Source organism: Camelina sativa, chromosome 15 (assembly GCF_000633955.1).
Source record: "Camelina sativa cultivar DH55 chromosome 15, Cs, whole genome shotgun sequence".
In the NCBI taxonomy this organism is placed as follows: Eukaryota; Viridiplantae; Streptophyta; class Magnoliopsida; order Brassicales; family Brassicaceae; genus Camelina; species Camelina sativa.
Window position 1 is genome coordinate 16833852 of NC_025699.1, and position 12759 is coordinate 16846610.

General features: G+C 36.9%; 1 long non-coding RNA gene across 1 annotated transcript; it reads left to right on the plus strand.

Annotated features, from left to right (window-relative positions):
• On the plus strand, positions 413 to 2010 carry LOC104746998. The gene is made up of 3 exons (XR_761066.2): positions 413 to 605; positions 739 to 1323; positions 1466 to 2010. It is a non-coding gene; the product is annotated as an uncharacterized LOC104746998 (long non-coding RNA).

Below are 12759 nucleotides of genomic sequence, written 5' to 3' on the forward strand. Positions count from 1 at the left end.
AGTATTTATAGGAAGAGAAATGATGAAAAATTACATTTAGAAAAATGAGAGTTACAATTCTAATTTATTGTTTTGTTTTAATACAATTGATTAATACAACTTAGTGGAGAAATAAAGTTAATGCATAATTTATGGGGAGAATCTATAAAGATTTCAGTTTTATATTATGTGAGTTAAATATGAAAATTAATTGTTTTAAATTTATGTTTTAATATAATTTTTTTTTTGTTAAAATTGCATTGCCAAATGGACCAATAAGGAAAGACTGAAACTCTACTTTTATATATATGATTAAAAAGGATAAAATGGTCAGAAAGGAAAAACAAAATCGATTACCCGACCCGTTTTGTATAAAATCCGCGCGTTTTACCATACCCGTTTTAAAAGGACGTGGATCCTGTTCTTTCTTCTTCCAAAAGAGAATTTAAATTTGACCTAATATTATTATTTGTTTATCTCCCCTCTCGATCGCCACCCACAGAAGAAAAGAAGAGGAGGAAGAAGAAGATGTCTCCGATGATGAAGAAGAAGAAGATGTCCCCGAAGCTAATTGGAAGAAATTGGATTTGGATTTCAAGGAAAAGAAGCTAGCTTATGGAGATTATGTAAGTTGTTGTGTGAATGTTTTGTGTATAGTTGAAGTGTGAGAATGATGCAGATAAGGATTATGTAAGACAGTAAGAATGCGTTTCTTTGGTGCATGTTGTTTACTTCTGATTTTTTTTTTTTTTTTCTCAGGTTGATGCCGCCGTTCGACAGCTTCAGAATCAGAAACTGGTCCAGCAGTTAGACCTACAGAAGAAACAACTATACGATGTTGAAACCGCGGGTTCAAACCAAGATCTCAGACCGCGGGTCCAGCAATTAGACCGTTCCTTTCTGTCTTTGTAGAACGACTAATTGGATGTTTAACTCAGAGGGTCTATGGTGTTATTTCTGCTTCTTGACGATTTAGTTGGTTGATGATATGATATTGCTTGGAGTTCGTGACGGAGAACTATAAGAAACCCAACAGACAAGTCTACAAAGCTAACTACATTGAGAAATTGCAGGAGTTGGTTGTCTAAGTTATATATCGAAGGTTTTGGTGAATGAATTTTCAGATTTTGGTTTGAGTATAAATTTTTCTGATTTATAATTGCAGGGTTTGGTAAACTAATTTGTAGCTTTTGATTTTTTTGAGTTATACATTGCAGGTTTTTGGCCAACAAAATTGCAAATTTTGGTTTGATAAATTGCAGGATCGACAAAGAGAAATCGATTATGAAACAGTTCATATGTTATTGACATGTTTGAAGCAGACAAAAAAAAAGAATGGGCAAGGTTAGTCTAATTTCAGCCAAGTATATTGTTACAATTTTATGGGCTGAAGTATATGAACATATGAGTCCCCCTTTTTTTTTATTATCTCTACAATTAAGTATGCTCAAGTATATGAACGTGAAATGGCTCTACAATCTTGCAGCGATCTCCTTGGAGCTGAAGCTTTTCTGGTTGTGACTATCGCTGGTTTGTCTACGGAGGTGAAATCAGGACAGGTCTCAGGTTCCACGGCGGGAGCATGAGTTGTTTCGTGAGTAAACGCAATTAAGTCTCTCAGTTCAGTTTGTGGCTGTGAAACTGCAGGCTTCTGCAAAATGCAATGTTCAGTTACAGGATGGGAAGGCACAGAGTGGACAAGAGTAGCTTTGCGCGTCTCTGCTCTTAACTCAGTTTGTGATAGAGATGTTGCAGGTTCAGGTAGAGGAAGAGAAGGCACAAAGTGGACGAGAGCAGCTATGCGTGTCTCCGTTCTTAGCCCCGCTTGTGATTGAGAAGTTGCACGCTTCTGCAAAACGAAATGTTCAGGTAATGGAAGAGAAGACAATACTGTGTGAAGAGGCGTGAACATCCGCTTCTTCTTAAACGGGTCATGTAATTTGTGTTTTCTTCAAATAAACCATTGGTGATGATGATATGAGACAAATTTGGAGTGACTTTTACGGGACTTTACGTCTCTGTTAGGTTGATTTTTCTTTTGCCCCAGCACAAAATATAATAAATAATATTATATTTAATATTATAAATTAGATGGTTATAACATGTAACTTAGGATTTTTAATCTTATAACATGCCCCAGTTCAATCCTCTGTATCAAGAGTGTCCTTTTTAACCAGTATATTGATTCGTTTGGTTCTTCTGTAAAGATCATGACTACTATAAGTCTATAACATGTATCTTAGAGGATTAGAATATGGTGGAGTCTTTTGGTAATTGTACAGATAGCGGCTTCTCAAAAGCCGAGGCTTTCCACAAGCCATCTAACCCTTTCAATCCTTAGTCAATACTAATCCAGTGAGAAAAAAAAAACATGTAACCAATGTCACCGTAAATTGTTGTTGGCTGTAGCTAGATCATATTAAATTGTTTTACCTTTGAGATCCTAAATTAAACTATATTTAAATATTAGTATTTAATTTAAACTTAGACCAAAATTATTAAGTGTTGAAATAAGTCAAAAATATGGTTTCCAAAAATATTGTACTTAGATCATTTTTTTAAAACATGTCATTTAATTTAACTTTTTATCATATACTTAATTGAATCTTGATCAAAAGATCCCCTTTTTAAAAACGGGTCATGTACTTTGTGTTTTTGTTTTGCAAAGCACTAGGATTTTACATAATTAATTAATTTTTATTGGTTATCACTTTTTCTATTGTAATGGTTTTCAGGATATATTAAACGTAAATGACATTAAATAACAAAATATATGATCATATTTTATTTTCTAAAATATAGTATAACATTGAAATTATAAGTTATGTTTTAAACAAAAAAGTTTTGTTTAGACTTATTAAAATAAAGTAAAGTGTTAAACAAAAAAGTTTTGTACCGCGATGAATCACATGTTAATTAGTATCCACATTTAGACTTATTAATTAAAGTAAAGTGTGTTGGACGGATACGACTGCGGGTCTAAATATTTCAATAAAAATAAATATATTTTATATATATATTTCATCAACCTATTTCACTGAATTTATCACAATTTTAGCCAAGATTAAAGTCACCATTTAGAGGTTTCTATCTGCATTCTTTTTATATTGTGTTTTGAGTATAAAATTTCAATTTTTTTTTTTCAACCAAATCATAATAATTAAAATAGAACTCCACGATTGGTTGCCCAAACAGGAGGATACGAGTTTACAAAGGTAGATTCTGAAGGTAGAGGTCATGAAAATCGAGCTAGACAGTCGGCTCTGACATTGGCGTCTCGTGGAATCATGGTGAGGCTGAAGTGGAATCCTGGTGAGGCTGAAGGAGGTATAGAAACTACGAAGCAGGGAGAAATCCTCCAACAGATTGGAAAAAGCCAGCCAGTCTTCCGGCGTCTGCACCATCGCCAATAGCTCTACACTATCCGTCTCAAAAGCCTGACAATCGACTCCAGCCACCAGTAAAGACTCCATAGCCCAGATCAGCGCTTGTAATTCTGCATGTAGAGGGGATATACTCCGACGGTGACTCCGTGCTCCCAACAGGATCGTTTTAATCTCTCCATTGCAGCACCACCAGCCCAAACCCTGGTAGGGATCTGTACCTTTCCAAGAACCATCAAATTGGCATCGGGGAGAGGAACCCCTATCCTCCAAACAAGACGGAGGATCCAGATAATTCACTGAGTAAGACTTGGCCTCCTCCCACAATAATTTATCCGTAGCCGCTTGATTCAAAATCTCAAGAGGCTCTACCTCAATACCCTGGAAAACCTTTTTATTCCTATCTTTCCAAATTGACCAAATAATCCAAGGTAGTTGAATGCCTATATCCGAGACCCCAGATTGCGAAGACGCCCGCCAAAAAATAAAATCTAAATTTGCATAAATCGAGGTGTATGGAAAACCTCCCGGGACCATCCGGATAGGGGACAACTCCCAAATACGTCGAGACCTAGGGCACTCAAAGAGCGTGTGGTTTATAGTTTCCACTGCAGTACCGCATCTCTTACACACGGTGTNGTAGCTGCTTGATTCAAAATCTCAAGAGGCTCTACCTCAATACCCTGGAAAACCTTTTTATTCCTATCTTTCCAAATTGACCAAATAATCCAAGGTAGTTGAATGCCTATATCCGAGACCCCGGATTGCGAAGACGCCCGCCAAAAAATAAAATCTAAATTTGCATAAATCGAGGTGTATGGAAAACCCCCCGGGACCATCCGGATAGGGGACAACTCCCAAATACGTCGAGACCTAGGGCACTCAAAGAGCGTGTGGTTTATAGTTTCCACTGCAGTACCGCATCTCTTACACACGGTGTCACAACGAACACCCCGATGTGCGAGACGCTCTAACACAGGAAGAGTACCCGAACCAATCTGCCAAAAAAGTGTTGGATCTTGGAAGGGACATCAAGTTTCCACGATTGGGCCCGCAAAGCCGTACACGTCGGCCCATACTCTACATCCATAATCAATTCCCGGGCTAACCGGTAACCTGATTTGACGGAATATTTCCCAGATTTAGTATAATGCCATATTAATCTATCCGGTTGATGAGTTCTGCTAACCGGCATACTCCGGTTGATGAGTTCTGCTAACCGGCATACCATAAAAATTTCAATTTTTATGGTATACTTTTCTAGTCAATATTTTTTTTATTATGTGTTATCTAAATCTTGAAATATGGTATGATTTTCTAGTCAAAAAAAACAAAGGACCCAATTTGAGTAATAATGTTTTAAGTTTTGACTAATTGTTCTAGATTTTATAGTTTACCACATTATAAACGTACGGCTGATCCTAGGGACACATAGTAAACTTTAACGAGGCTCGAAGTTTTGAAGTTAAAAAAACCAAAGCAAATTTGAAAATGAAGAACACTTCTCTCAAGCTCTCAGTCTTGGTTTTCATTTTGGTAATCACATCTAGTAAGTTTTTTATTTATTTTGCCTTTTCTTTTGTCAGCAGGTGCATTGTAAAGATGTTTTTTTTTGTGTACAAGTGACAGAAACAAAAAGTACATTTTTAAGTATTGGTTATTAGAATTTTTAACTTTTGTTTCTAGATGAAGAGTTTAACCTTTAAAGCCATTTTGTTTTATGCAAATGATGGATGAGAAGATCTTGGAGCACAAGCAAGACATCTAACCGAAGTTGATGCTAGTTTTGAAGCTGCTGCGGCAAGTCCAGAGTACATAATCGGTGACAAAGTGGGCAAGGCTCTAAGTTGCAAGAGGGACATCGATTGTTACTTCAAATGTCCCGGTCGTAAGGGAGGATTCTGCAACGAACGCCTTCACAGATGTGAATGTTTGAAATAGAGTTTTCTAACAATAATACCATACACTGTAGCAAAACTTATGAAATCTACCACATTGCTTTGATTGTTTTCCCGGGTACCACAAGAGATCACACTAAAGAACAAAATAACCTTGAACTATTTATCTTCTTCTAAATCAAACAAGTCACGTGATTTTAAATTAAAGTGTAACTGAGAGAAAAAAAATATGTAAATAATTGTATATTCGAGATTCTTTTTTTTTTTAACTGATTAAATAATTGTGAGAGTCTTTATCTTCTTATCCATCTCTTTCTTTGTATCAGAGTTTGTTGAACCTTTTAGAAAAATCATCTAAAATCAAACAACTAAAATACCACCTTAGAAGAGAAAAAGAGAAAATATCAGTTTCAATTAATCAGTAGAGCAAAATGGTGGAAGAAGAGGAACTGGATTCTACGTGAATGGGGTAGGTGAAGATCTCATTTAAATTAATTTTTTTTTAATTTTTTGGGTTTTGCTTCTACTTTTAAAATTTATGTAAAGAAGATAAATGTAGATTTGGAGTCCACTACGAGGAAGAAAAAGGTTTCTTAGTCACATTTGTCTCATGCTTTTTATTATATTAGCTTCGTTTGTGGACAAATTTAAACTTTATTTTTTGTCCATCATGTTAATTGATTAACATTATTTTATTTTTGGTCCATGACATTTGTTGTCCACTGTAATATTTTTGTCTACTATCTAGAATCTTGTCTACAAAAAATATATATTTTATCTACTTTAAATATTATTTTTTACTATGCATTATTTATAATTTTAAAGTATTATAAATATATATACATATATTTAAATGGACAACTTATAAGTAATGTCTATTGTTTATTAGTCTATGACACACTAATTTAGTGGTGGTGGACAAACTTAAGTCAAATATAATTATTGTTTGCAGTATAAATATTGTCCACAACTTATATTTTGTCTACTATATATATAGTTAATTATTTGGTAAACCAATTAAAAAAATTATAAATATATAAATATATAGTTACACACTTTGTCATACTTGTATTAAATGTGAAGTCAGACATATTGTACTATCGGCTGCAGGGTCTCTTCTTTTTCATTTTATTTTATTTTGTGTATATAACCATTTAAATAAAAACAAATAACACAAATTTTCATCTACTAAATAGAAGGGTAGTTTCGAATTTTATAGTACCACTTGTGGTAGAAAGGAAAAGGAGTTTATGTTTGTGGTAGAAATGAAAAGTTTTATATCAAATGTGGTAGAATGGGCAAAAATCCCTTTGAAATATTAATCACATTGTAATCTACTTTATCAATTAAAATTATTCATCAATAAAAAATATTTATCAATGATCAGTTCTTCATATATATTCCAAGCACATATATATATATATATATGTATATATATATATTTTTAACTTCCTTTACGGTTCCATATCAGTCTGCTCAAGTACCTTAGTTCCTTAGTTTTGCGTACTTCATTCAAATTTGACTCACCAATTTGTCTCAAAGGAAACTCCTCCAACATTGGATTATAGGTTAAAGTTCATGAGAATTGGTCTAAAGTGGTGATGACTCAGCATGATATTGAAGTCCCACCATGGTTCGAGGTAACGATACTGGTACCCCCCCGCCCCCCGGAAGAGAGAAAGGAGAAGTGTATCCTCTCTGCTTCTACCGCGCGTAGGTGGAAGATGGAAGGCAGAGTAAGCTCTGTTCTAAGAACGTCAGACTCAAAAATAGTCTGAGGCTGAACTTCCAGTGACCCTCGTTGGAAGCATTAATGGCAGGGTTGGTTTCAACTCTGGCTTTGAACCGGACACAATAGTCTGGTTTCGGGATCTTACCTTGTCCAACGAGGTTGTCACTCATGTTAATGAGAGTTTAGCTACTGCAACAGTTTTGGTTTCACCAATTACTAACCAACAGGAACCCCCAACTGTTGACATCACTGCCAAATCAGTAACCTAAGTCGAAAAAGTCTTAGACATTGAGGCTGGCCCAATCCAAGTCACAGATCAGTTCACCAAGGAGGCAGATTGCCGCACTAATGTTGAAGTTGAAGCTATAACTGAGGCGATATGCACATTTTAACAGGTTATTGAAACTGTAGGCACAAAGAGAAAACTTCTTTCACTATTAATCTATATAATAATAACAATCTGAATAAATACCAACAACAGTTGTAATTTTATGTCGTACCTTTTCGTGAAATATTATTATTTTATTTTTTTTTTTTGAAAGAAAATTACAATGGTTGCGTCTCACTCAAAAGTTGTGTCTGTTAAATTAAAGTTGTGTCTCTTACAAACAGTTGTGTCTATTCAAATGTTTGCATCTTTAGAAATCTATATATAAATGACTTCTCATCATTGTATTCAAATTTTCTTTATATTTGTATTAGTTAAAAGAGAATTTGTTAGAAGTGAAGTCTCATCACTATGAGAAATCTATTGCAGTTTGATATATTTTGTGAATCGTTGTAATATTTAATTATATTCAGTCTCAAAATATGCATCTTCATAAATAATTAATTTTAATTTATTAAAATACATTTAGCCGTTTAATTGAACCATTACAACATTAGTATATTTAATATTTAAGATCATATCACTTGGATGAACTTTTCATGTATAAATTATTATTTCTTAGTTTAAAATAACTAAAATATATTTAAATGAATTGTTGCAACTTTTTAATCACACCACGACAAATTTCGTTTATTTGATGAACCATTAAAACTTTTGATTTATTTCATGAACCGTTGCAATTTTTTTGGTAAATTTGATATCTATGTTTGTGTCTACAAAACCAAAATATATTTAAATAATTTTTTGTTATCGTTTAAGTAATCTTAAGATACTCTCTTTAACTATATGCTTCTTAGAGGGTTATTATTCTATCGGTATGAATCCAAACCAAAATGTTTGTTTTTAGCTGTTTAAAAGTGTGGTTCAAGTTGGTTCTTCAAAAATGAGAGCATATTGGTTCGTATATATTTGTCTATTCTCATGCTTTTTGATTAGAAAACTAATTGTATTATAGAAAACAATATGGATTTTTATATTTCTATTTTTTTAAAAAAAAATCTGATTATGAAATATCAAAGTGAAAACAAAAATAAAATATTTATATTTTCTAATGTTGGGAATATTCAGTTTATTAAAAGATGGAAGTCCTTAATGCACAAGGCACCATTACACCAGGGATCAAATCCTGCCCCCTACGAATGTAGAGATTTGACTAATGGGCCGGCCTGTTTTGGCCCAATGTTTGACAAAAAAAAAAATTCTAACTATTATTGTTTCCTTTTAATATTTATTACATTATTTATTTATTTATTTATTTATAACTGAGCTTTGATTCAAATAAATAAAATAAATGATAATTTCCTGTTAAGTTGTATTCAAATTTGAACTGTTTAGTGTTCTAAAAAAAAAGTTCTCTCGAGAAAATCTTTTTCTCATAGCTATGGCGATCGGTTTCTAGGGTGGGATTTGGTTTTTGTTTCGGTTTTGATTGGGTTTGATGAGGGTGGATTTCGTCTTGAGATCTTGGTTGTTTGATTCTGTGTTGCTGGATAATAATCTTTTCTATTTGCGATGGAGATCTGCGGGATTTGGATTTCTCTTTTTGGGGCTTTACCAGTTGTCTCCAGATTCCTCTTTGGATTCACAGGGAGGATTCAAGGAAGAGCGATCAGTCATTAATCCCTCTTCTGGTTTGCGTTTTTTTGGCGTGGATATCGGGTTGATTGAATTGTTTTGGATCTTGACTGGTTGGAGTGAGAGGGCGTTGACCCAGGGATTCGGAGATAATGCTTCAGGGAATCTCTTGGTTTTTCAAGCTTTTGATTATGGTTTATCATGGGCGTTAATTCAGGGTCGAGATTCTGGATATCTGGGTAGCGGTTCTTACGGGATGGAGATTTCTTCTCCTTTTGTGGCTCCGACATTAAGTGTCAGTTCGGATTGGTCTTTCGAGCCTGATTATAAATACTTTCCATGGTCTGTGCTTATTCCTCATTCTGTTTTCTTCCAACAAGCTTTTCTACTAAGTTTCTTTTGCGTTCCTTTTGAGTGTGATTACCGGGGTTGTTCTTTCTCTTGTTTTGGGTGTTTATCACGGTGTTTTTTACCACTGCGAGTGATGTCTCAGAGTGCTTTGCTACTTCAGGGTGCGAAAGGGAGTTCTTCTGGGTCAGGGGGTAAGCTGAAGATTAAGGTTCCACAATTTGATAATACGGCATTGATTGAGGGCTATGCTAAAACGTTGATTGGTAGATGCATGAATCCAGTGATGCAAGATATGAAAGCATTGTTGTTTATGCTACCGCGGATTTGGAAGATGGAGGAGAGGGTTATTGGAGCTGATTTGGGTTTGGGACGGTTTCAGTTCGATTTTGATCACGAGGATGATATTCAGGAGGTCCAGAAGATGGAGCCCTATCATTTCTATCATTGGATGCTCTCCTTGGTCAGATGGGAGCCGGTGGTGGATCCGCGATACCCTTATCACATCAAGTTTTGGGTTCGTGTGATGGGTGTCCCTCTGCATTCTTGGGCAGATGAGACCTTTCGTACTATCGGTGCTGACTTGGGAGAGGTAGAGGAGGTTGACTTGGATAATGGACGGGTGAAGATTCTGCTGGATGGCTTCAAGCCTTTGATCTTTGATGCCACCATTGAGTTTCATAGTGGAGAGGAGACGACAATATCTCTGAGGTATGAACGTCTATTAGGGTATTGCCGGCGTTGCTACAGTCTATGTCATGACATATCCCGCTGCCCACTATTTGGTGACAAGGGGAAACAGCGGCTGGAAGATAACTCTGAACCTCGGCCAGAGGACAAACTTCAGAGCTATAAGGGTGCGATGGTGAATGGCTTGCCTAGTGGTAATGCTTCGGGGTTGGGTGGTGCTAATTTAGGGGTGCCTCATCAAGGTTCTGCTAGTGGGAATGGCCGTGGTGCTGGTTCTCAGGCGGTTAATCATCGGGCGGCTCAGGGTTTCGGCGGTAAGTGGTGGAAGAATAAAAGGGGTGCGCAGGCAGATGAGAGGTTCGTGAAGAAGAAAACTCCTATGGTTTCTGGTCCTGTTTCAACCTCACAGGTCCCTATCTCGGGGAATGATCAAGTCCAATCTGGTACAAGTGATGTGAGACACAACTTTACTGCTGAGGAGCAGAAGATGCTGGATGATTTCTTGGGTCCTAGTTTGGAGGAGACGGTGGCTACGGGGGCTCCTTCTGTGGAGTCAATGTCGGTTCTTGCACAAGGTGCGGACAAGAGGGTATGTAAGACTCTGTTTCCTGCTGACGCAAGTGTAACAGTTTCAGGTTCACTGGCACTGTCGCAGCAAGAGGTGCTTTTCTCTGATGATCTTAGTAACTTGCTGGGTCAGGAGTTTCCTACTAAGGAAGACCACACTTTGAGTTTTATGGATACTATCATGGAGGAGCAAGGTTTGGCGTCAGGAGACATTTCCCAGGAGGACTCTCTCCTTACGGATGAGCAGGTTGCGGAGGAGAGCACCATTGAAGGGGATCTCTCTGATCAAGCGGTTATGGAAACGGTTAGTGATGTTGTGGAAGGTGTCTCGGAGGATAAGTCACAGGGTGAGGAAATAGGGGGAACAATACATCCTTCACGGGCCAAAGTGGTCAAGCAAAAGGGTGCTCTCCCAGGTGCTAGCACAAAGAAGCGGAACTTGTTTTCTCTAACCTCTCCGAGGAAGAAGGCTGTAGCAAAAGGTGTTGGACTGAATGGGAAACTCGGTTCTCACCAAGGAGGAAAGCCTCCAAACCCAGCAGTTGATTAATGTGTTTAGTCAGTATAGGGCGGCAAGGGGATGAGGATGCGGGCTATGTCTTTTGGTTTTTTCTCCGGAAGCAACCTTTGGTTTGGTCTTCTTTGTTTTATTTGATTTCTCAGCGTTTGTTCTTAGGGAATAAGTTATCTACGGATGTTCCGTATGGTTGTAGTTGTTTTATGTTCTGGTTTTTCTTTGTGATTTTGGTTTGTTCTATTTTGGGTTGTACCCAATGTATCTTTTTTCTGCAAGTAATAATACATCATTGCTCGCCCTTATCTTGGTTCTCCGCTTCTCTCTTATTCTGGTTTCATCGATGGATTTTTGATGGTTTCGTTCAGATTTTGTTTATGGTTGACCGAAGGAGGCCGCTTACTGGGATCATATTGGGCCGGCTGAGATTGTTATCTTTTTACAAGGGTTTTTTGTTTTTCTATTCTATTGGTAAGGCCTCTTGTTGCCGGGAGGTTGTTATATTTGTCTTGCCTTGGTACCGGGAGTTTTATTTATTGTTAGTAATTGTTGGTCTGTTGGACTACGGCTGTCCCATGTATTTTAGGTGGTTTGCTGCCTTATTTTTTGAATACAATCTTTTTCTGCTTTCCTATCATATTTGTAGTCCTCTGGGTTTTTTGGGATACATTGCAATAATGGGTTTTGTGCAAACGGGTGTTGAGTTTGTTATTTTTTCATCTGCTCAAGGGTGGGAGGAGGTGAACTTGGGGTTTTTTATTCCCCTAACTTTTAATTTTATTTTATGAATATTGTGAGTTGGAATTGTCAAGGCCTGGGTAATAAGGCCACAATTGGTAATCTTCGGGATCTATGGACCAAACATCGGCCAGACTTTTTATTCCTCATGGAGACTAAACAACCTACTTCTATTTTGGAAAAGTTTGTTGGTCATTTTGGATATAAAATTTTAAAAATAATTGATCCTATCGGGTGTAGTGGTGGTATGGCTCTATTTTATAATCAAGGTGATTTTCAGGTCTCAATTTTGTTTGAATCAAACAGATTAATTGACATTGAAGCGGTTTTCAAAGGTCAGATAATACATTTAACTTTTGTTTATGGTGATCCTGTCCCTAAGAATCGAGATTTGGTTTGGGAACGTCTCTTAAGAATTAGTTCAACTCGGTCCACCCCTTGGTTTGTAGTTGGTGACTTTAACGAGCTAACAGGTAATCATGAAAAGCGTGGTGGGAAATTACGCCATCCTTCCTCGTTTCTTTCTTTTAATGGAATGATTCAGGACTGTGGTTTTTTGGAGTTTCCCTATCTTGGTGATTGTTTGTCTTGGAGGGGTTGGCGCGATAAAAAGCCTATTCGCTGTCGGTTGGATAGGGCTTTAGGGAATGAGGACTGGCATGATTTGTTCCCGGACACTGTGACGGAGTACTTACCAATGATTGCCTCTGATCACAAGCCCCTAGTGGTTAGTGTTGGGGCAAAAAGGCCACGGGGGAAAAGGAGTTTTATGTTTGACCGCGGCTGGATTGGTAAGGGGGGACTAATGGATGCGATTGCATCAGGGTGGGACGGAGATTTGGTCCAGGATTCAAATACGTTCGTACAAAAAATTGGGAATTGTTGGAAGGCGATTTCTCAGTGGCGTAAATCACAAGTCCCATACGGTAGGGAAACCATTGATGATT